Here is a 20,067-nt window from a genome sequence, read left to right as displayed (position 1 = left end):
TATGCAGAGGAAGAGGTGTGTAATTTGGGGTGGTTGTCTACCTTAGACATGCACTTACCTAGCAGCACACATACCTGATTTCTAGTCCTTGGGCTAGTAAGTCTTAATTTATGTATGCAGAAAGAAGAAGCATCAAGAGGTGAGGGAGGGTTTGGTATGATACTCTAAACTTACCTAAAGTGGTAGGGAAAAAAGATGATGGCTGCTTCTAGAAATGAAGGCCCTTTCCCTTCTCCCCATCTTGTTCTCCACAGTCTTATCCAGGTTGTCATGTCAGCCCCCATCCCGCTGGCTGCAAAACCTCTCTCAAACCTTGGTGAACTCATTCAGTTTGTTAATCTACAGAAAACATGAGTAGTTTCATGCCAGGTTAGGGAGCTGAACTGGTGAACTAAGTGATAGGATGAGTGCAAGGAAGGGACAAAACTTCATAACGGCACTTGGCTGTTAGGTTGGCTCAGCAGTCTGGTGTGACTGCACACTTCAAGCATTTTGATCCCCCATAATTTGTAGGGTGGTGTTTTGGGGAATTTCCATCAGAGGAAGGATTTGTGGGTTCGAATAAGAGATCTCAAAAAGATTACTAAATTTTGCAAATGTAGCCCAAGAGGTAGTGGAGAAAGCATTTAAACAGAGCTGTCAAGCTTTGAAGCAACAAAAACCACAATTGCTCGCTTTGTTAGAAGATACTTTCTGCTTCTACTCATCATGTCTTTCAGGCTCAAAACTTAAAATTTCTGGAGCTAAGCACACTATTGAAATAGCAAGGTGGTGTAAAAACTGACATTTCACTTGCAAGGTCTCACAAATTAGGCACAAATATTGTAATAGAGCCTAATGAGCAGTTTAATTAAGAATCCTATATGTGACATGCATTTTTGTATGGTTAGGAGCAAGAAAACTTCACAGTTCTCCTTTTTTATTTTTAATTCTCTGTCCTTTGGAGGACTTTATTGTGTCTTTTCCAATTTCTGGAAGTTACCTAGGTGAAAACAAAAGCATAGTTTAAAAATTATAAGTTCCTATAGCAGTAAAAGGCATGACAAAAAAATAAAATAATGCTCACACAGAGCATTCGTGTTGCAAGACACTGTAATAAGAGGGGGAGAACTTTAAAAGGTTTGCTTTGGTACAGTACTGCCAGATGTATGCCAGGAGTCATCTTCACTCTGAGAGATACTGTAAGAGCTGGTAAATATTACAGGTTTGTTTGCATCTGTTCTAAGCACTTTCTGATGAGTTTTCTATGCAAGATATGCTTGTATCTGTGTTGTTACTCAGTCTTGTTAATGTGACTCTTATTTAATTTTAAAAATGTTAAATCACACATAAGTATGTAACTTAAATTTGTCACAGATCTGAAACTCAAATGCATTCTTTTGGAAACTTAACAGGCTATAAGTAGATTTATTGTAGTTGATACCATATGGATAACATACTACTATATACCCTTTACTATTTGCTCTGTAGACATTTTTGGCACTTTAATTCATGGCGTAAGAAAAACAAATCGTCTTGTAGAGTACATAAAGTGAGGTGAGCTTAATTAAATATTGGTCTAAAAGAAGCATTTATGAAATGATGACCAACTAACACCCTTAGCCAGCAAGAGCACTGCCTGCAATTGCTGTAAATCCTAAGAAAATCAATGGGGGATATAACCTGATGTCCATAAAGCAATGATACTTTGTCACATTTTGCACCCTGTGTTTCCCTAGATGCTTAGTAAGGAATAGAAGAGGTAAGTGACATTAGAAATATTTAACTGAAGCTAAATTCCCTCAAATTTACCGTGATGGTGCATGGGACGCAGTTAGCAGCAGAGGGTTGGTGCTGTGGGTGCTTCCGGTGTCAGATGTGGCTAGCAAGACACTTGCTTCCTCTCACATGACGCTGAGCCATGAAATTATGGACAGTGTGCCACATCAGTAGGACGCTGTAGCTGCTGTTATTAGTATTGGTGACTTATGTTTCTTCAGATATTGATATTATTATTAAACTAACATGAACTAGGTCAATAAAATCAATGTTATACAGGTATAAGGTTGCTGTTCCATTTTAATCTGCTTTTCAGTGTGGGAACAAGCTGTGAGCAGCTGCACACAACGTATTGTGTAGCACCAACCTTAATTTGGGAGCCTGCGTATTTGCATAAGGACCATAATGTTTTATACTGAACTTACAGTGTCATGTTATTTGAACAGATTGAAAGAAAATTTAAACTATAGCATATGTGTTGATCAATGCATGAAGCAGTTTTTATGCTGATGCTGATGCAGCAGTATTTATTTAGGATATGACAATTTTCCTTTGTAAATTTGTTTTAGATACTTCTTGAAATTAAAAGGGAAAACCTGATTTGGGGGTTTTTGGTGAATGAAAGTTCTAGTGCTGTAGGAAACTGTATTTCATAAGATTTGAAGAACAGTTTTCCTGAACAAAATTAATATAATTCATTCTGCCACATGGAGAATAATCACTCATCAAATGATGCCAGTAAGTTGATCGTAACAAATACACCATTTGCATTGCAATGTGGCTTTTGTGGTAATTGGTAAGAGAGAACTGATGAAGGTTTTCAGGAAATAACTTGTAAAATGCTGAAAGAAAAAATGCTGAAAGAAAAAGAGAAAAAAAAAATAAAAAAAAAGTCTTACCTTACAATGAATGAATGGTCTTGGATGAATCTTGGCTCTGGGGCTAGATGTTCACTACTATACTTCAGCCAGCTGGCTAAGGAAGATCAGTCTTCTTGATGACTAGTTCACTGCACTGAGCCTCACCTTTTTCTTGACGTATATAGCCAAGTGTTTATATATTCACAAATCTTATATAAATACCTGCAGATCTAGAGCCTTTTCAAGCATTTCCTTTATCAGTGTTTTATGATTTGTTTTACATGAAAGCTTTCCTACTTGATTTAGTGTTTTAGCCCATAAATACTGATTTCAATGACAAAATAATTAGGTTGGTTTATGTTAAACAAACAGATACCATTTTTTGGAGGTCTGTTGGATTTCAGAGGAGTGTTTAGGAACACTCTGTAGTGGTCTGTAGGATCTAAGTCAGCTTTGATTGCTTACATTGCAGAAAGACAAGTACCAGTGCCTGATACTTCTAATCAGTTGAGCAGGGTTGTATGAATGGAAGTGCTTTCTTTTCCTTTCTCTTCAGTGAAAAAAGTACTTTACTGACAAACAATATGTTCTTCTGCCTAATGAAACAGTGCACAAAATTCTGATTTCTTTTCTAGGAAGAAGTTTATGTACTTTCCATGATTGTACATTGAAGCACTGCAATTTAATTCAACCTAATTATATTTTTCATCTTAAATATAACTAGTGATCAGATAATTATTTTGTCCTTTAAAGAAAAACCTAGCTATTATGGATGCTCGATAGCCAGTTGCATTACTTAAATTAAATTTAAGATATAATAAAAGTATTTATTAATCATTTATCCAAATGAAAACAAGCGTTTAATGCTTCATTATGATTTTACACACTGATATTTAATGCATGTAGGTCACTTTTTTTTTTTCCTTTCTTCCTTTTTTTTTTTTCCAGAGTTAGTAAGTACTTTTTGAAAATTAGGTACATCAGATGTCTCTAGACTAAATACAATCTCACAGGAATAGTCAGTCATTCCTGGGAAATAATTATTTCTTATTGAAAAATAACTGTTGTGGTGCATTTAGTCTGTGCTATAATTTGCATGCAGCTGTGAACATGTGACACTTTGTTTCTCTGTTTTCTTGTTCTGCTCTTCTGGATCATATTTATACAGATGTATTTACAAGAACCATCATGAAAATGTTGTCTTGTTTGCTCTTAAATGCTCAGTTAAAAAAAAATATCGTAAATTGGATTTCATTGTAAAAGAAATGTGTTGTCCATTTTGCGGTTTTTCCCTTTCTGTATTTTACTTAACCATACGTGTAATGGCATTGAGTTCTGTATTTATTTTTTTTCTCTTATGTTAACATAAATAACTGCTAAATAGAGAAAAGGAAAGAAAAAGTTACCTCAAGTTTCATACAAGATTAATTCCCCTCCAGGCAGGGGCAGATAATCACAAGCAATAGCACTGTAAGAAGTTGCCCTTCCACATTTGAGACTTTGCAGCTGATACCTGGCTGCTCTATTTAATGCAAATGGGAAGCAAAATGGGTTGGCTTAAATTATCTTTATTAAATCTATGTGCCCCTCATCACGATTTGAGCTACCCCATTTTACTTCAGGTCCTTGTGGCCTAGAAGTGTTTGATGTGCAGTTACAGCTTCTCAGCTGAGCATTGGTAACTCTGGGACAGAAATGGTCATGGCTAAGAAACGCTGGCTTGGTTGCGTGTGGCCGCCTGTCTGTACTGTGTTTGCACATTGCTTGTAGGCATGCAACAGGACTGGTGGTGAAGACAAGTGAGGCTTCCGTGGTGTTCTCCCAGGCACTGCCCAAGCTCAGCAGCTTGTTTGCAGCTTGACCACTGATCTCAGATTTTAATATTTGTGTAGCTCTTGTTTTAGCAAGCTGAATGACTTGTGCTACTAAGGGATGAAAGGGAAGTGCCGGGAATTGAAATAAGGAAAGCTGCCTGATGTTTTCCTTTATAGGATGCTGGGTTTAGTTATTTATTTATTAGAACTTTGCAAAAAATTAGCCTTTAGCTGCTTCTAACTTAATTTCTTTTTTATTATTATTATTTTCTTTTATTTTTTTCCTACCAAAATTATTTAGCTATTTATGCGAATGCATGGAAAAATAGTTATTTCTTATGTTTGTTTGTTTGTTTTTTAATAACCTTTTTGTTTTGCAAATGCTCATGTCCCTCCCTTTGAAGCAGAAACTAGAAATTACATGGCAGTGCAGAAAGTGCTGGTGATAAGCTTTGGGGGAAGAAGAGTGGCTTATGAGTCACAGATTTGCCTTTGTCAGCACTGTGAGAATCTCAGATCTAACCAAACTGTAAGCTTTTAAAGAAATCACAGTTCTCTCGTGCCGTCTTGAGCGCATTAGAGCTGTATGGCTAAAATTGACAGCGTTTTCCTTCTTGCTGAGCAAATTTGCACATCTTCTAATGCTGCACGGATTGCACGTGTCCCATCACTAAGAACTGGCTAAAATACACCTGGGTAAGCTTCTCAGCAGGTGGTAATGAATGCTACTGGCCATTGTAACTGAGAGCAGAAAATCCTGCTTCTCCTATTCTCAATTATTTCTCCTCAAGCAGCTTCAGAAGAGAAACTGCTTGATTTAGAGACATGAAAACTCAGACAGGGAGTAGAAGATTGATAAAACTGGGATAAGGGAGAGCAAGCTGTGCAGGCTGGGCAGGGAGGCCGGAAGCTCAGCAGAGGCAGGGCTGGAGGACAAACCAGCTACCTGGTACCACAGTGCCTGAGAGCCAGGAACGGAACCACACTGTGGTCCCAGCCCCAAAATAACCCCATCAGTGAACAGGGAGATGGGCCCCCAGGGTATGAGGGCCCTGTCTTTCCCTTATCCTTGCTCTCTCCTCCCCAAGGGAGGCTCTCCCCTGCCACTGTGGCCCCCTATAGTGGTTTTATAGGCAGCAGGTTAGGAACAAGGGCTAAAAGGGATAAATCTAGGCTGAAAGAAAGAGACTGTTGAAGGGGTGTCACAAGAACTGGTGAGCAGGGGGACTGAGAAACTGAATCCAGGAGGCAGTGGGAGTCCTGATGAAGAAGTGTGTGATGGGGTGGAAAAGAGAGCTGTGGGCAAGGGTACAAGTCAGTATGACTGTCTGTCGGGGAGTGGAGGAGGGATAAAGCATGGGGAGGCAAGGGCAGAGCGTGGCGCTACCAGCCAGCACTGGAAATGACAGAGCAAGGAGAGGTGAAAAGCAGTAGGGAATGGGGGTTTGAAGAGACCCTGAAGGTAGGACTGAAGAAGGGCTGGGACTTGAATCAGCTTGAGGAAAGCAGGCAGAGGAGCTCTGGAAAGTCCTCTGTAAAAATCTTGGAATATCTATAAATAGTTTTGGTTTCAGCAGATGCTCCTTGGCAATATGCTGACCACCATCTATTGCTAGTCCCCACAGAGATGATTGCTTTGCCTATGCTAACCATTGCTCCTTTACCACAAGAACTGCATGGTACACATAAAGATTGTGACTCCTCTGCTACCTTGTGTAGGTACGCGTGTGCCACCCTCACACTGACAATTTCTGCTGTCTGTTTTTGCCAGAAGTGGTGAACGTAGTGTCCAAGTCAAAACAAGCCACAAGTGTATTTGGATGTCTTAACAAAGCTCCTTAGTTTGGCCACTTATGAGCATTATAATTGAATGTTATTTACCCATGTGCTCACATGCTGTTTTTTTCCACAGGACCCCTGCTTCATTGCATGCACAGGATGGACTTGCTCTGGGAATGAACCTGCTGCATGAAGTGGCGAAGGCAGTTCTCCGTAGTAGCCCTGCCTCAGTGACAGCAGAAGCTGGGACTTGCACAGTGGGCAGGGGCTGTGCTGATGCTCTGCGCAGCTGCACGCTGCCCTGGGGAACGAGACTCTCTTCCTGGCTGTGATGCTAGGTAAGTTGCTTAATCCAGCCTTTTCTCCTGTCTTTGTGCGTCTGGCTTTCTTGCGGGTGACTTGAGATCTTCGGATCTGATCTGGAAAAGTGCTGAGCACTGATAGCTGCGAGTGAGGCAGCGGGGGCTGAGGTTCGAAAGTGCTATATAAAGCACAATGTAATGCTAAGTACTGCAAAAAAAATAGGTCTGAGTTGTGCTAAGCTGGAGACAAAGTTGTCTTCAGAGTTGGGGAATCATTTTGACCTTAAAGCTGTCTCTGCTCTGGTTAGGAAGTTAGAAGTAACAGCGTTATTCTAAATTAGGAGTGACGGAGTAACAGTAGGAGTAACCATTATGTTTGTCGAGTGCCTGGCTGCACCATCGAATTCACAAAGAAATTACTTGTTCTGTCTTCCGAAAAATTTTGAATAGCGTGCAGTAAATACAGAATCAGACCGTACGGCAAACACCAAGAAGAAAACAGATCGCTGTTTTGATTCGCGGTACTTCTGTACACTGAGCAAAAAGCAGAGATGCTGTGGGAATTGGGTGACATGACCACGGTGTGTACCATGCCATATAAGCAAACAAAGGCAAAGCTCAGTTTTCGCTGAAACTTACTTGTGACATTTCCTCCTGTCAGTGCTTGCCTTTACAGATGGATTTTAGTCTGGATGTTCATATCGCATAGTATGATTTGGGGTATAAGAAGCAGGGCATTTTTTGATGCTGTCAGCTCCAATAATGTGTGTGCACAAAACTGAAATGACAAGTAAATTCATCGTTCATCCCAGGCACATGCCTCTTGTGCCTGGTTATTGTATCAGATACAAAGTACACAGTGTTTGTAATACCCACTATCAGAATGGCTTGAGGTCAGAATTTCAGCTGCATTTCTTCAGCCTCAGGATTTGTGTTTTCCCAGTGTGATGGCCATAGCCAGCTACAATAGTGTTGTAATCACTAGATAGCAGTGAATTTTTGGCCAAGGCATGGTTAGGCTAAATATTGTTTTAACTTAGCTAACCTGAATGCAAAATATCTAATGTTAGATCAGATTTTATGAATTAACCAAGAGCGTGTCTTTGGTGCCTAGAAACATAGTGAGCGTGTTTGCCAGATAAGCTGTTACTCTCTATTGCAGAAGAGGGAGACAGTAAAAGCCATGAAGCTTTAATAGTAGCTAAATGTTATATTAAATACACAGACTAAGAGTGTGCATTCCCCTTCTAGTCTGCTCATGGGGGATCCACTGCATCTGGCTCTGTGGAAGGCTGCAGCGGTGCCTCAGGCACAGAGCAGGATTTCCAAGTGCTGCTTTCTAAGAAAACCTGAGATATTTTTGTCTCACTGCTGCCCTGCAGTGCGAGCGCTTCTTTAAATCCTAGCGTTTAAAACATAAACAACAACAAAAAAAAAGGGCAGGGGGAGAGGTTGAAGCAATCTGCCTTTTATGAGCAGAAGCTGAAAATGAAATTATTTGCCTTACCTAGAGCATTGGGAATGATGTTGCAATTAGACTGATGCAACAGCGCCTATTACAAAACGCTCGCCCAGCGCACGGCGGCTGCTGGAGGAAGGCAGGGGGCCGGAGAAGCAGGGGAGCCGTGGGGCACCGCGCTGGCACAGCTACACGGGGAGGATTATCGGCTAACGCGGAGAGAGGAATGCCAAGCAAAATAAAAACTGTACCGTTCCTGTGTGTGCCATGAAACGGGGTGGGAGGGGGGAGTTGTGTTATCAATGCGCCTACTTTATTTCAGCGACACGTCTCGGCCGGCATGGAAAATGTTCTCAGCTAGGTGGAAGAAATAATGGGGATGGAAGCTGATTTTGAGCTAATACGTTCTGAAAGCTGCTAATAACAGTGGAATTTTATTCATGGCTCTTTATTTCTACAATAGAAAAGTAAAAATTCCTTTGGGTTAACTGAAACATCTGTTGAACAAATTGGTTCAGTTTCATGAGTCTGTTCCTAATTCTGAGAAGTAGATGGTGCCTTATAAAGCTGGTAGAAGCTGGGGTTTAGTGGCCATATTCTTTCATTTTTTTATTATTAAAGTAGGTCATTTTGAAGTGTTATGCTTTCATGAATATAGTAATACCACAGTTAGTATTTCTAGTATTTCAAGTTTTACCTTTGTTTTAATGAGTTTTCTTCACTGTTGTTTTTAATCAACATTACTAATACTCTTTATAAGACCATGGGTTTCTAGCTTTTTATCAAGTTCTTAGAAATGAAGTAATTGAGCTATAAAAAACCACTAAATTTCTGATTGTTTCTTTATTTCTGTAGTTTTTTCTGCTCTGTTTTTCTTACAAAGAAAGTTTGCATGTTAACAGTATTTTAATGGCTCCTGCTGCTGTTTTGTCATTTGTATTAATTTTTGAATGTGACTTCATAGTTGTAGGAAGAAATGCAAATTAGTTTATGATCTCATGTGATAGAAGTGAGAGCATCTTAAGTGTCAAAGAGCCAACATCCTACGAATTAATAAAAGAAGAAAAAGGGAACATTTTAATACAGTTTCTAAGATTCTGTTCATAGGCATCACAAATGCATTAATTTAATCTCATGCACATGCACACATCTTAGAGTAGTTTATGTTTCTCAGGTATGTTTCCTACAAATGTAATCATTGAAAGGAAATCACAAGTAAATATGATGTTAGTATGCAAACAAAATTAAATTGTTTGTGCTTTACTGTTAAATATAAAAAATCAATGTAAGTTCTTTGTGGGTAGTAATGCTTTGACCCATTTTTTGTTCAGGATTTAAAAAGAAAAGCTGAACTTGGAATTTAGACAATGAATATACGTTTTCTTTGTGGTGCATATATGATGTAGAAAATACAAGACTGGCATTAAACACAAACATTCAACATGATTGTAAGCTGTTATAATCAGCTGCATAGTCTGGGTACTTGACTGTTCAGAGTAGTTCGGTGTATTGGTAATAAAGAACATGAACTGAAACCGATAGTACTTTATAATTTTGCTTCAATGGATAATTATTTTTTTTTATTATGGCTATTTTTTGAAGAATTAATATATGTTAAATATGTGGTAATTTGGCTGTCATCTCTAACATGGAAGGTAATGCAAGTGTAAATAAGAGTCTGCCATAATGCAGTCTGCCATACCATTAATGTTGTGTTGTGCTTTGTTTTTTTTTCTTCTTTTTCATGAGAGATTGCTAAATTGAGAAGGAATGGAGAAGGATAGCTGAGTTTTTTGAAGGTGCATTTGAGTATTGGCAGTGCAAGGAACTGCCCTACTGATAAGATGTTCCAAACTCCCCTCGTGTTAGCTTTGTCCTTGGGGCAGCTTGCTGTAGTTTCAGATGACATGCATGAAATGAAGCGAGCGGGAAGTTTTGTGGCTGAGGTCCTGTGCCAAGTCTTTTTGAAGTTGTTTGCAGCAGCTGTGCTGTAGCTAAAGAAAGTCTTTCTCTGCCTCCATCATAACATCTGCATAATCTTTAACAGCAGAATTGTTCCACTATGATGTATCGCTTAGCTAATCTGGGCTGCTTTCATGAAGTCTTTTTTTTTTTTTTTTTTTTTCCGTATTAGAAATTCGCACAGTATTTTTGAGGATAAGATTGTGAAGCTCTGGACATGAGTTCTTCCATCTAGAAACAGTAGGTTCCAGTCAAATAAATTTAAATAAAAAAAAAAAAAAAGAGAGAATTTAAAAAAATAAAGAAATTGAGGCTTTGAGTTTGAGTCTCTAACTCAGCATGGCTCTCAAGGTAATTGGGGACCTTAGATTGCACCCTGAGAACTGGATTTTTCTATGTCCTCCCTTGTTTGGAGGGTAGAGGCTGAACACAGGGCCAGTTCCTGTGAGCATGTCACAGCTGTGGTGTCACTGGAGCTAACCTTGGTCTAATGGCTTCCCAAAAAGTGGTTTGCAGCCTTCCAGCTGAGGTATTGCCCCATCTCCCTCGTGCCAGTGCTGCTGCCCCCGCAGCTCGTGAGTGAGTTGGCTCAGGGACCTGAAATAGTGGTCAGCTAACCACATGTTTGGTTGGGTTAATTGGCTGGCTCTTTGGCTCTTTGAACTTGCTAACCGTGGGGCTGGACCAGTGTCTGTGCTGAAGATGGCTTGGGACAGGGGGCAGTGGGACCAGCCTCTTGGTGGCAAATGTGCTTGTGGGCCCCTTTGAAGCCATGCCTGCAACTGAGGCAGGAAGAATGCGACCGAGAGAAGTGCTTTCAAAGAAGTACATGAGTTAAACCTTTCACCATGTTTACTTTGAAAGTTAAGTAAAGAGAATTTATTACATCAGGTGTAATAGAATTTGAAGTTTTAGCTTCAGTGTTTCTTTTGGTTGGAGTTTTTTTTTTTTCTTAAGAACTTCTCAATTGAACCTTTATTTAATCTTCTTCCAATCTGAGATGTAGAGGTCTGCAATAGTTCACTCTCTGTTAGCACTGCAAAACTTTAGTTGCAGGATTGGATCCAATGGTCAAATGTAACAGGCTGTGATCTTGGACAGCAAAGCATTTAAAGGTAATAGAAATGCTGGCCCTTCTCTGTATTAAGGCTTTTGGTGACCTACATTGCAAATACATTTATAGAAGATGCTTGAATCTCAAGCTTTATGTCAGGAAATAAACCTGTAGACTAAATTCCCCTCCGTAACCACACTTCCACCCCCCCCCCCTTTTTTTTTTGTAAGTAAAGATTATCATTAGTTTATCATCAGGAATTTATCAATATGCATTTGATTTTTAATTGATCTGTCTATAGATACCTTCCCACTATAATATGTTAGGAAAATACTTGTCAATGGAAAAGCAGAATGCTGATTTATCTAACCGCATTCATTGCAGAAGTTTGGTTTGTGAGATCCATTTAAATAATTGGAGTAAAATAAAAGACATAGGAAACATCCTGTTGCTTATTAGGGTTATTAAACAGTGTTTTCAAAATTATCTTCTGGTGAAATAATGATTTTTTTATTATTATTATTTATGCTGTAAGGACTCTGTTATTCCACATGCTCAGTGTTTATAAAACTGAACATGTCCTTCCCACAATTAAGAATTAATAATGTACTGTTCAGAACAACAAAGCTGCTATTACAAATTACTTGTGCTATTCCACATTGAGTTGAAAAAGGTAGGTCTGCCAGTGTGTGTAAATCAGGGCGCAGGCTGCCTGCTTGGTGGAAGGCAAAGTGCCTGAGAGGGACTATGACCACGTCAACGGGAACTGAGCATGCCCTGGGTGACAGCTGGACGTTTCGGGCTCACACGTGGAAAGCATATGTGCTTCCTGACGCCCAAGGAATACACTTAGGTCCTAGAAATAGAGATGCTTGACAGCAGCAGTCCAATATATGCATTTTAATCTACGCATTTAAAAATAGTAAACTAAGATCTTAAGACTGGTCTTCAAAAGTGCACACATTTGCTGCATTCCGGTTCCAGAAACGTTACCATGAGCTAAGTAATAGTAGTGGAGTACTCGTTTCAAAAACAGGAAGTGCCCACATTATATAAATTGCATAGTTTCAGCTGTCATAAATGTGGTTTCAATGCAGTTGCCGGAGTAAAGCCCAAAGTAGTTATAACCAGCTTACTTCCTCTTCCAGTCAAAGTGCAAATAGCCATATAATTAACAATCTGTGGCTCATTTTCTCTAGCTGGGTTAAGTATTCTATTTCACATGTTCAGTCCCTGTATAAACAGAGGCAACTCAACTTGCTTAAGAACATTTTTAAAACCCAAATATTCTCAGCCATAACCAGGCCTGCAGATTCGCAAAGCGGGAGCTTCAATCGCCCCTCGAGCTTGGCAGCAGCGCCAAGACCTGCGAGTGTGCCTGGCGTGCATCCAGGCTCCGTGTGGAAGGGAGCACCCTGCCAACTTGGCTCCTCGCCACGCTAAACTGCATGGGGCAGCAAAACCTGCTGCAGAGCTGGTAGACAGTTTCTCTCTTCAGGGACTTCCCTTCTTACATTCCATTACAAATTGGCTTTATTCAAAGTCTTTTATCATTAATTTTTTGAGGACTGATAGCTCAGCTTTTTTGGACAGCTTTTTTTTTTTTTTTTTTTTTTTTTTTTTTTTTCTGAGTTAATTTACCCATCCTGCCGTTGACTCTGCTCATGCACTGGGTACGGCAGAAAAGCACAGCAAGTACAGAGGGTAAGAAAGAGTTCCTCTTCCTTCTGCTCCTGTACACTCACAGGTCATTTCAAATATGTTTTAGGATGTTTGGGGCCTTTGAGGAGAGCTCTAACTTCTCATCCAGAAAGGGCCTGTCATCACTTCTCTGCCTCTGCTGTGATATCAGGCACTTGAGCAGCAAATACCTCCTGAATTTTCCCTGCTGATGAGGAGCCTGGCCAGGGACAGGCAGATATCTTCAGGAGAGCTTCTCTGGGGTAGCTGTGCTTTGTTGCTGAAGGTGAGGTTCCCACCACATACAAGAATCACCAGTGGACATTTCTTATTCTGACAGTCTTGGAGAGGCCTTTCTTCACGTGAGAGGTGGTACATTTTGCATAGCCCTGTAATAAGCCCTCAGGCAGAGCTCAACAAGCATTACTCTGTCCTAAACATACTATGATGGCAAAGAAACATTCGCCTTACCTTTCCTAGCTTTCCTCTTCAGCTATTAGATAAATAGTGGAGAGTGCTCACTCAAGGCCTTGTGAAGTATTATAGTGACCATCTTTGACTTTATTTAAGGACTATTTCATACAGTGCTACCCAAGGTTTTCCATTCTTTGGGAGAGGATGGCTAACCCGTTTTGTTATCATTGGAACAACCAGAAGAGATGCATCAATGGAAGAGAGCCTTGATTTATCTCTCTGAATGGAACTTTAAGAGCAAAGAAGTCTTAACAGCCTCTGCATAAAAAATCAGGTTACATCTAACAATTGTGAAGGAAACAGAAATCAGGACAGAGTTCTGCTTGAAGCTTCCCAGAATTTTTGGCTGTAATTTAATGGGGGAGACAAGAGAAGACCAAGGGAAGTGAGAACTGCATTGTGTCCTGTGGGGAAGAAAAAAAAAAAAAAAAAAAAAAGGCAGTTGTTTGATATATTGAGATGTTTCTTTCATTCTATATACAATTTGGAAACTTTTAGACACAGTAAGGGTTATAACATATTTAATTGTGGTAAGGATTCCTTCCTATTCTTGTCTTCCAGTATTTTAAGAGAACATATAGCTCCTGCTCTGAAGGGGAATGGTTGCACAGCTTAAACTTGAGCTTCTCCATACTGAGTATCTGTGTGTAGGTAATAATTCATTATAATGTTAATATAACATTATTATCATTCATTCAGAAGAGCCTTATCTTAGGCACTTGAAAGAATTACTCATGTTTCTTTGCTTAGAATGACATGGCTGTAGTTTTCTCCATGGCTCAGTTCCCAACCCAAGCTCAGGTGATGAAACGTACTCACATTGTGCTGTGTTTTATCATTGAATTAAGGGATTGGAATGGGTTGTGTTGTAAAAGAAGACAGCAGGGCTGGTCAGTTCGATTAAATGAATGGGTTGCTCTTATTTAGTAGGGTCCAAATGGTGTCTGTGGGCCAACACCAGCCTACAGGGGGCTTGTATCTCTGCTTTTTGCCAAAGAAGATAGGGAGCAGCTCTGAAGGAGCAGGTGCTGCCCAGCAGCTGGACATTATTCAGGGCTTGCCACAGTCCAGTTTAGAGTGCTGCCACCAGGGGTGTGGAGAAGGTGGAGTGGAAGGAGCCCAGTAGAAGATCTTCCCTCTTCTTGTGGTTCAGCCTCATTTCATTGATGACATCTTGGTAATATTTCTAGAACAGGTGCTTGTGGCATGTACAGGTTGGTCAGGTTTGTGACTGCTGTGAGGGCCTGGAGGAGAGGTCGGTGAGAATTAGGTGGTGGGAAGATCTGTATCCAAATACCAAAATATAAAATTGCAAAGCCCTTGTGAAAAGTGACCTCTTTTAATAAAAAACCACATCCTTCAACACTGTTCATTAAAAACACTATCATGGTATATAAAATGTCTCTTATTTGCATATAAAGTAATTCAGTTTCCAATTTCTAATTTCCATTTGAAAAGTCAAATAGTACTTTCTGAGGAGACTTTGATACTATGGTTTTATATTGGATTTTAGGAGAATTTCAAAATTGATTTCAGATAGTAACTATTAAACCTGAAAAGATCATAAGAAGCTGGAAACTTCTGTATATATATATATGTATATAAAATAATAATAAAAATATATTATTACATATGTGCTCTTAATTGGTATGCTGTCATAGCCTATAAAGATTTTATTATTCTGAGATAATACACAGTCATTACATGAGAGCACTGAGTACTTATGTAATATAAGCAGGTCATCCCAAACAAGGTCCTCTCTAACAATTATCTCCATGCTTGGTTGTGTAATCTGATTATCATAAGATTAAATACTAAATGAAGATTTCAGATTTTATATTATTTATATTTTCTTTAAATTCTTCATTTTTCATATTGACTGTTTTAAGAATTTTCACACTTAGGAAACCTTTAGGGTCTTATAGTAATGAAGATGATTCAAGTAAAAATGGAATAATAGGAAAGTTATGTACAAAGAAGACACTAGTTCTGCTATGTTTATCTCTTTTAGCCGATGGTAGAAAAATCTTTAAGTTACTGCTGTGTATGTCTATTTAAATAATCTATATTGCTTAATTCAAAAACAGACAAACAGAGAACCATATGCACTGCTTTAGAGAGTCATTGCAATTCCTCTAGCCTCTAGTATTTTTTGCAGAATTGTTCTTTAATTAACTTGAGTAGAAGCACCGATTCTCCTGCATTGCAGTTCCCCCTTGTTGGTAGTCTGTGGACCCATGTGAAATCCAGGTACTTGTAAATCCCATTGAGCCTCATCAGGCTCCTGTATGGTTTCTGGTATGAAAGATCTGTTTCCTGGGGATAGGCTGTTTCTCCTTGAGGGGAATGGGGCCCATGCAGGTCAGCTAACCAAATTGCTGAGATCAGTGTTGAACTCTCCAAATTTCCCCGGTAATACAAAGAGTAGTATAAACTCATGCTTTCTTGCTGCAAACTTTTGTATTTTAATTGTAGAAAAATTAGAAATGATGTTCAAACTTAGATAAAATGGTAAATGATTTCTTGTCTTATCAGCTTCTCTCCTTCACTCATCTTCTGTTGCAGTTGTTTGAGCTCTGGTCCTGATCAGACTTTTCTGCCAGGGTGAAAAATCGCCCTTTGTTCAGACATGTATGTACCTTTGGGTACCTTCAGCCTTCACGTTTCTGTTCTTAGTAATTAGTTCTGTCATCTTTGTTCTGTCTTTCTTTGTACCAGGTTTTTCCCGCTGTTCTTTGCCCATTCTGCTGATAAGTTGAGTGGATTTCCTCTAAACATCAGCTATCTTGCTGTTCTCAGATTCTTGCTCCTGGATGAAAGACTATTTGCTTGTTCCTAGCCTGGGTCATAGGTGACACCAACCCTGTTAGCATATGACTGAGTGCTATATGTGCATGAGTGCACATTTTATTTATTCTTTCATATTTAGGTATTTTATATAATATATAAAACAAATCACATATTTTTGTATAGTGTCTAATAGATTATATCTAATGTAATCTAATGTTGATTATTTTATAATTTATTATTTTTTATATAAGATAACATCTGCCAGCATTTTTCCAGTTGGGTATCTCTCTTACATTGCCTTAAAACATTAATTTTTATTGTACCTTTTTTTATTATTTGGGGGGGGGGGGGGGGTGGGGGGGGGGGAGGGAAGGTGGTCTAGGAGAAATGCAACAATCCCAGTAGCTTTTTCTGTGTCCTGTTGAATAGAGAAACATTGTCAACTGTTGACTGAGAATACTCAGCTTATGAAAATAGTATATAAGTTGATGGATAGTAGTTTACAGTGAAGAGATGTCCCTCTTGAAAGGATGTGTAACTACTTGGGTTCAGATCTTGTGTATTTTTACTCTGGTGAGACTCCTACCTAGCAATATTCTTGTATATTTGTTACTGCAATGTTTTAGTTCTTCTCTTCAGTAATTAAGTGGTGTTCTCAGGGCTTCTCCCAACTTTTGGTCATAAGAGCTTTCCCTTTTTCTTGCAAATCTCTTTTCTATTTTAGATGGAGTTCTTTCATCTTCCTACAGTAAGAAAAATTACAGAGTTTGGTAGAAGTAGTGAAACCTTAAAATTCTGTTTATGCAAAATTTTAAATTAATATTCTGTCATTCTTGTAAGGGACAAAAAATGACAGAAAAAAAAATCAGCAAATTTTTGAGGACATGGAGATTTATTCAAGTATTAAGTACACAAATAGATCAAAGATCTACCTTGTCTAGAAGTTTGTTAAAAATTATAGAAAGGAAAGATGACTGATGATCGAACAACTTATTTTCTGAGTGCATTTGCAGAACAGAGCCATGTAAGTATCTCCAAGTGCAGACGCTGATTTAGAAGCACATACTTTGTGTGTTTTGCTTTTGACAGTATGTGTATGTCCAGATGTGGTCATTTCTGAATTGAGTAGGTTGTTGGTAACAAAGCACAAAAGCAGTAAAATTAGCTGATGGATGCCAGCATATCAGCCTTGCTTTAGGAGTTGCTAAGCAAAATCATGTGGTCTTTGCTATACAAGAGGTAAGATAGACCATTATGGCCTTAGATTCTATTTTGGTTTATTTATATGGGACAATTTTTATTCCTTTTGTTTGTTTGGTTTGGTTTTAAGTAAATGATTGTGATTTTGTAACAACTTGAACTTTGAATGTGAACATATTTTAGCTTATGGACTGAAATGGACTTAAAAATGATTTAATGTTGTTATTAATTTGATTATTCACTGTTACATATTACTTAATTGATGTTTTCAGTGGCAAGGGCTTGCTTTTGTTCTCTACTATATTTACGAAGGTTTTAGCATGTAAGTTAAACACGAGACAGCTATGCAACTATTCATGAGTGTTGACTTTAGTTTGTCCTTGGAGATAGAATGCACTTGCATAAATACTCAATTACAAGAAAAAATTAAAGGATCACAAATCTATCACAATTCATAGGCTACAGTAAAATAAATGTCCTTGAAAATGAATCTCTTTACATTTATCTCCTATTAGAATATATATTCATTCTGTTTGTCTGTTTTCCTTTGCAAGTTGTCTAGAAAAATCCAGTATAGGTGCATTTAAATACTGTGATGCTTCTTTTAGGCAATAAAAAGCTGGTTAGTATAACCAGCTGTCTGGTTTAGGCCATCTAAATTAGCTTTCTGCGAAATTATAATAAGGTCAAATATTTATTTTTAGCCTCATTTCATATGGAAACAAGGCTCATAAGGTCATATCATGCACGTGTATATATGGACACATGTTGGTCCTTCATCTTCCCTCAGTGGCTTTTGAACCTATTGGTGATTTTGGTCACATCTTTCAGCAAAGTATAGAGGTCTCAAAATGCAGAACCCACAGGCCCTGTGAAAACAGGTAGCTGAGGTGGAAGAACCTAAAGGTGTCCTGACAGAGAAAAATGGCATGAAATAATCTTGTTAGTGGCCTGTGAATCCTAGGAATGGGTAAATACAGTCTTTTATATAAATGTCCCAGCTGTGGGAAAAATTGCTTTCAAAGCTTTCACTGTTCCAGACACCAAAGTCAACCAACGAAGAGCTGTAAATCTGTGGGAGATGAGGCTGCATTAATTATGTTGCTCATGGGACTACTTATGTAAATATTTTAATAATGATAATATCACCAACATAAATATCTTCATGCAATCTATTTTTGCATATTCAATTTTTAAGTTAAATACATGGGAATCCTCTTGTGAAAATCATAATTTTTGAAGACAGATTTTGTTTTCACTGTGAATATTAGTTGAAATGTCCACAGAGCTTCTCCTCCACATTGGGACAAACTGAGCAGTTGCTTTGCCCTCCTTTTAAAACTACAGGTACAGTAAATGCTTTCTGGCCACGTTTTGCATGTGGTTCCGAACTGCAAATAGCCAGAAATGACGGAGTGTTTTACAGGGAGAATTCAGTACAGTTGCTGTGCTCCAAGGGAGTTCACTGGGAAGAACAATATCTATACAGTATGCTTACTGAATATGGAAATAATAATAATAATTATTAAGCTAACCAACAAGAGGTGTATTCTTAATAAAACGTGTGGGTTGTTTTTTCTTCAGTGTAATCATATGATGTTTAATACAAAAATTGCTTTGAGAGTGGGTCAAAGATTACACATAGCAAAGACTCCTGTGATTGGTTATGAACAAGTGAAAAAACTGTAAACTTTTGACCCGGCAGCAGCAAATGGAACTGTGTAAAGCACCTACAGATGGCAGGATTTAACATATAGTCGGTCTCTCGCCCTTTCACAGCAATTACGATCATATTACACCGGGCACAGAGGGGAAGTCGCTTTGTAACTGTAACACAGTGCGTCTTTGAAAGTTTTGCATATACAGTTGCATGTTTCATTTTGGTACAGCCATCAATTAGCTTAGCAAAAAGAATTCAACTTTTGTCGTTCTTGTTTGGCTTAATTTCCTGACTACCGTGCCAAGTTGGTTTTGAACAAAAAAATCATTTGACCATTCTGAATAATTTTGATAATTCAGACTGCAGGGTATTTATTGCTAAGCCTTAAAGACGTGGTGAAAGTTTTATGTCATTCTGCTGCTGACTTGGGGATGAAGGGACGAAGAAATGTGACTTCAGAGAGAGATCTGGGAAACAGCACTACCAATAAGCTCATTCAGTTCTCCTGTTGTTCTCAATGCAGGCATTTTCTTGTTCGAGTTTTGAGTTTACCAAACCTAAACAGCAAGAAGACCAATGGATAAACTGTTTATTCATCTGACAAAAAAATAAGGCATTTAGACCATTTGGCAGGTTTGGGTTTCATTTGTGCCCATGAAATCACAGATTAGATAAAGTGAAAGAGTCTTGTGAAGTAGAGACTAACAATTGCCATTTTCCTGTGAACTTTGTCAGTTAACAAAATCAGAAGTCCGGTTGCACTTTTGGCACAGAGAACTGGTTATGAAGTCATCCAAGCATATTTCGTGTAACCCAGTGCCTTTCAGGGAACTGATCAAAGTGGGGGGTTGTTTGCCTGTCTGTGTGCAGACTTCTCCCATGTTTGGTTTTATTTGTCACACTTCAACACATCAGGAGTCATAAAAAAAAGTCCAACTTGTAGAAGGCACGCTTCTATATTTGTGATGCAGCCACTATCCTCCTTCCTGTCTCTTCGATTTGCCTCCTGGCCTGTAATCCGATGCGTGTGCCAGATGTGGGGAGGTGGAGCGGGAGCACTCCAAGCTTTTAGACCATTTCATGGAGGGGGGGGTTATTTTATTATAACTGTGGTTCACAAAAAAATTGCCTTTGGTTTTCCAGGATGACTTTTACGGAGAGTGGAAATTGCAAGCATATGGTAATAAGATAAATAAGATACTGAAATATGCTTTTTTTGAGGAAGGAAGAATTTTCAAATACAGATAAAATAAAGGTGTTTCTTCTTCATTTTTT

At 38.7% G+C, this 20,067-nt stretch overlaps 1 protein-coding gene and 1 long non-coding RNA gene across 3 annotated transcripts in view; one reads left to right on the top strand and one right to left on the bottom strand.

Moving 5' to 3' along the window:
• Positions 1-20,067, top strand: part of NCOA2 (nuclear receptor coactivator 2) — a 196,991-nt gene that overhangs the window by 65,284 nt on the left and 111,640 nt on the right. For both annotated transcript variants that reach the window (XM_035316110.1, XM_035316113.1), the window contains exon 3: positions 6,345-6,549. The gene's annotated coding sequence lies outside the window, so the exon portion shown is untranslated. The remainder of the gene's footprint in view (positions 1-6,344; positions 6,550-20,067) is intronic.
• On the bottom strand, positions 7,170-8,125 carry LOC118161112. The gene is made up of 3 exons (XR_004747860.1): positions 8,021-8,125; positions 7,390-7,474; positions 7,170-7,291 (listed from the first exon to the last, which is right to left on the bottom strand). It is a non-coding gene; the product is annotated as an uncharacterized LOC118161112 (long non-coding RNA).

This window comes from Oxyura jamaicensis, chromosome 2 (assembly GCF_011077185.1).
Source record: "Oxyura jamaicensis isolate SHBP4307 breed ruddy duck chromosome 2, BPBGC_Ojam_1.0, whole genome shotgun sequence".
NCBI lineage: Eukaryota > Metazoa > Chordata > Aves > Anseriformes > Anatidae > Oxyura > Oxyura jamaicensis.
Note: the sequence above shows the minus strand (reverse complement) of the source record. Positions and strands in the feature narration are given on the sequence as shown.